Here is a 5,410-nt window from a genome sequence, read left to right as displayed (position 1 = left end):
CGTGGGTGGGTGGTACTAGCAACCAAAGCTGGACTTGAGCTGATTTGTCAATCCTTGACCCTGGAGGGCTCCCAGTAGGCGAGGGAAACTTAGCAGTAAGAGGCTGATGATTGGATCACCTTTGGGGGGAGACTGGAGGGAGAGGGATGGAGAGATGTGTAATCTGTGGCCCAGAGAAGTTAGACAACTTACCTAAGGTCACACAGTCAGGAGGTGGCAAAGCCAGGATGTGAACCCAGGGAGTCTGGCCTTGACCGCTCAAGTGCACCATCCCCGGGCACAGTCAGAGGCCAGTCACGGGAAGAAAAATAGAGCCAATTTCATGTTTCTACCTCAAAAAGTGAAGATTCCATGAACTGTAACATGCCCTCACTTTGAGAAACCTACATTCTCGGGGCTCAGTCAGTGAAGCGTCCGACTTCGGCTCAGGCCACGATCTCACAGTTTGTGGGTTCGAGCCCTGCATCAGGCTCTGTGCTGACGGCTCAGAACCTGGAACCTGCTTTGGATTCTGTGTCTCCCTCTCTCTCTGCCCCTCCCCTGCTCACCCTCTGTCTCTCTCTCTGTCTCAAAAGCAAATAAACATTAAAAAAGAAAGAAAGAAAAGAAACCTACATTCCCAGTTGCTCGGAATCTTGAGCCCACCACGTCTGTCTACACCCAGCTGCTCACCCTCTGGAGAGGGGATCAGGACTCACAGGACCACACCGTCCCTGTTCTGCTGAGCTGGGGCCCATGATCTCTAGTTTGAAGCAAGGGCTGAACCACACCAACTGAGTTTAAAGTCCCCTCCGCCCAGTCCCTGCTGCAAGGGACAAGTGGGTTGTGTCACGAGGCAGGAGTGAGTCACGCTGCTCCTATTGTGTCCCACTGCAGCAATGCCAACACGGGATGGACATGAACAGTGTCTGTTACACCGAGCCTGAGGGGTCGGCACGCAGCGTCCCGGGGCCGCCCGCACAGCACCCCTCCAACGCCTACGCCGCTTCCCTTCTCCAGGCCCCTGAGACTCCCGTCTCCGGGCCTCAGCGTCCCTGCCTGCTCCACGGAGGAGCCAGATGTCCCCAGAGGCGTCTGGCAGACCTCCCCGTGTGGCTGCCTCCCTGGCATCCTGACAGCATCTAGAGCTTGTCCCCAAGCTACTCAGAGAGGCAGGACTTGCCCGAGGCGCTGGGCACTGGGAGTCAAGGGCGGTGCGAGGTCAGCCCGGGGATCCTCAGCCGCGGTGCCCTGGGGGATGACCCAGCACACCGGGGCTCACCACCTGGGCCTCCGCCACACTCATTTCTGTCCGATGAGTCAGGCGTCAGCCGTTTCTTACGACTTGTCAGCAGAACTCCAGCGGCTTTGGGGTGGAGGTGACGAGAGAAGAAGGTGGCCCCCCTCCCTCCCCAAGGACGAGGCCTCTTTGTGTTAGGGGCTCGGCCGGCAAGGCCTGGCTTCCCCTGGCACCTTGCTAAGAGGAGCGTCTATTGTGAAATTCCAGCGGCTGCCAGGAAGGGAATGTCCGCGCACCCGCCAGGGGGGTGGTGTCGAAATAGTCAACAGCCATCTCCAAGTTCCTCTTCTGAGCTAGTAAGGATGCGTCTTTACTGGGGACCCTGGATAGGACAGAGAAGCCTGGACTTGGACGTGGGGGTGACCTCAGAGGGCACAGAGGAAGAACTCATCTCCACATGCTGACCTGACCCCATGATGCAAGACGGAGGCATCTTCCCTCAGGCGTAGGACCTTGTCAAAGGTCTGCCTGGGTCCAGCTTTCCTGGGGCAGCCCCCACGGGGGCCAGGGAGGAGGGCTTCTTTTCTTGGGGGATTTAACAGATGGTATGGAATGGCACCAGTGGAGGTCCTACATCTCGTTGGGAGAGAAGCATGCACCTCCGGGCACTGGTAGGCGCCCCACACTGCTTCCCTGGCGCTCTGGAATATTCCAGACCATGCTTTGAAGGCTTAGTTCCCCAGGTGGAAAGAAGAGAGGCACCGAGGCATGTGGTCCGACGCTGACCCCACCCGCTTTGGTCATGGGTCACTCCTCCCTCTTTCTCTTCCTATGGTTTGACCTCCCTTCTCTAGACACACTCTCCTCCACGTGACTGTTGAAGGCAGGATCTCTTCTGTGACCTAATTTTAAAACTTCTAGTCGCCAAAGCAGGAAGGATACACCCAAAACTAATGATGCTGGGCTAAGAAAGGGGTGAAAAGGAGAGGAGAATGAGATGGCGGGATGAGGAAGGGCATCCTCTGGGAGTACTTTTATGTACCACTTTGACTCTTAGAACCATAGTGATATTTTACATACCCCAAATTAAATAAATAACTAATCAACCAGGATTGCAGGGGGCTTGGGAGGGTGAAAAACACAAACAAAACAAATTAACCTGACTGCCTTATAAATGAGTAACATAAACACATTGAAAGGGATGGAGGATGAAAGCATTAAACAGAGAAACTCTGGAAAATAGTATTTTGACTGGATACTGTAAGGCTAAAGACGAAAAAACAATGCACAAACATAGTTTTCTAAGTATTGCATCTGTTTGCCAAACAGATGTGTGTTAAAAACCCTGAGACTTTTTTCTTTGTGAGCTATGACTGAACAAGTAAGTAAATATATCGTGGATAATGAGAGCCAGCTTCTCACTGCTGGAGAAAGAAGTTACAAATAAGGAACGGGGGAAATCTAGACTGAGCCAACCTCACTGGACTGGAGTTTGAGAAATCAGCATGAACTCGTGGTTTTTAATGTATTAACACAGAGATACATACAGAAGTGAAAAAGATGTGTGTATGTTTGCATTATTTGCATTACGATGCGCACATACGGGCGCCTGGGTGGTGGCTCAGTTGATTAAGCATCCAACTCTTGGTTTCATCTCAGGTCATGATCTCCTGATTCATGAGATCGAGCCCCCCATTGAGCTCTGCAATGGCAGCATGGAGCCTGCTTGGGATTCTCTTTCTCCCTCTCTCTATCTGTCCCTCCTTCCCTCTATCTCTCTCAAAATAAATAAATAAACATTAAAAAAAGTAATATGCATACATATATTTTCTAGCTCTACAGAGAGAGCCAGGAAATGACATCTCAATAACAATGATGGTGCCCAGGGCTTGGTTTCTAAATACCATTCGACGCTCAAAGGAACCAGGGCTCCTTAGAGAAATGGCCAAGTCTAGGAGCAGAACAGGAAATACACAAGATGGACCTGGCACATCTTATAGTGACGGAATAGAGGTCATTTCTTGAAAAAGGACGGGAGTATCAGAAGAATATGGGAGCCAGTCCAATGGCCAAAGCCAGGACAACTTAACAACAAAATTAATACTGAAAGTGTTGGATTATAATTCGTAGGATGAAATAAATACCCATGAGTGTATACTAATATTATAAATAAGAGAATAAATGGAGGGGAAGGAACAGGTCTTCTTTACAAAAGAAATTGCAATTAAAAAATGTACATAGAAGGAGAGAAATGCAAAATCACCATTAGGCAAACACCACAGTAAAAACTGCCCTCGTATGGATGCTAAAATCCGTGAATAAAAATCTGAAAGGAGACAGGATATTTGCATAGTCTCAAAGTATTTCCTCCACAAAATGAATTGATCACAAAGGAAAAATAATAAATTCACAGTGGAGAAACCCAGCACTGCCTTACCCTCATGATCCAAGTTAATATTACCAATAATAAGACACATCAAAATCATGTATCCCCTGATAGGATGCACTGAGGACATAAGGTCACTTCTGTGGGATTCCTACTAAAAACGCATAACCACAATCGAATCACAGGAAAACATTCACAACCCAATTGAGAGAAATTCTGTAACATGACTAGTACTTATCAGAATGTCAAAGTCATAAAAGATAAGGAAGCCTGAGGAACTGCCATGGATTGGAGGAAATTGAGGAGACACAAAAACGAGACACAAAGTGGGATCTTTGAAGAGACTCTGGAACTAAAAGAAGACATGGGGCAGGGGGCGATGGCTAAAATCCAAATGAGGTCCACAGTTTAGTGAACAGTATTATACCAATGATCATTCCCTAGTTTTGGTAACTGCACCTTGTCACGTAAGTTGTTAACCTCAGGGGGGCGGGGAGGGGTCTACGTGGTTCTAAGACCCTTTATATAGTTACATAGCCTTACGGATCCTTTGAATATCCTTCCAGATGGTTACTAGATGCTTTGGTGTCCTTCAAGATCTTGTTTCAAGTTGCTCCTTCATGTGTAGTCGTAAATCCTAGTCATTGGTTGGCTGGCCAGCCCTCACCCCTGACTCCATGTTCCTAAGCTGGGGTGGAGAATCTCTGAGGCTCTTGGAGGACTGAAAGATGCTTAAATTGTGTTTTCATTTTTTTGTTGTTGTTGTTTAAATTTATCTTTGAGATAGAGATAGAGACAGCGTGAGCAGGGGAGGATCAGAGAGAGAGGGAGACACAGAATCTGAAACAGGCTCCAGGCTCTGAGCCAGCTGCCAGAACAGAGCCCAACGCGGGGCTCGAACCCATGAACCGTGAGATCATGACCTGAGCCGAAGTCGGACGCTTAAATGACTGAGCCCCCCAGGTGCCCCATTGTGTTTTCATTTTGATGGTAGTTTAGAAGTCAGTATATCTTGGACCACTTTGATGACACCGATGAGCGAATGGTCCCATAAAGATTTTATGCCTGGTTTGCATTTGTGTCTATCACCAGTTTGGTGTCACCTAAAAGGACAGGACATGCCACATGTGTTTTCGGGACCTACAAGAGCTCAGGGCTGAACTCAATGAGTTGACGGAAAATGTTTGGTAAAAGGAGAGAAATTTACATGATTTGAAGAGAAACCAGAACATGAATTAATGGAAAATATTTAGAAAAGTTCCTGGCTCATAATAAGCGTTCAGCAACTGCTATCTATTAGCTATCAGCACGTTTCCTTCACATAGACAATTCTATGGCCCAATTCCAGACAGCTTTGAGATTGCACCAAGAAACACAACACTCCCTGGCTGTCATCAGATGATTCTGATGTCCAGTCAGGCTTGGAAAATAACGTTTTCTGTTCTTTAAAGTTACACACATGCTAGACTATATGACTAGGAAAGCACCCTGGAGACCAGCTAGTGCGATTTTCGCATTCTACAGATGGGAAAACGGAGGCTCTCAGCAGTGAGGATCCTTGCTTGGTTTAGAAAATGGCAAATCTATAGCTAAAATCTGAGCCTAGAACCCAGGGGAGTCATGGAACCCTCTTGCTTATGTAGGAATCCACTTCCGCCAGCCATGTCTGAGTGACCTCAGATCCTTTCCTCAAGCTTATTTTTGGAATCCGTCTCTAAATTTCTTTCAGAGTTATTGTTTAGGTATCCAACTCCTTCATGTGTCGACTCTGTGAATTTGGGTTTTCTGACTATACCGTTCATCTT

Source organism: Crocuta crocuta, unplaced genomic scaffold (assembly GCF_008692635.1).
Source record: "Crocuta crocuta isolate KB4526 unplaced genomic scaffold, BGI_CrCroc_1.0 scaffold139, whole genome shotgun sequence".
NCBI classification, from domain to species: domain Eukaryota; kingdom Metazoa; phylum Chordata; class Mammalia; order Carnivora; family Hyaenidae; genus Crocuta; species Crocuta crocuta.
The sequence above is the reverse complement of the archived record's forward strand: the minus strand, read 5'-3'. Positions refer to the sequence as shown.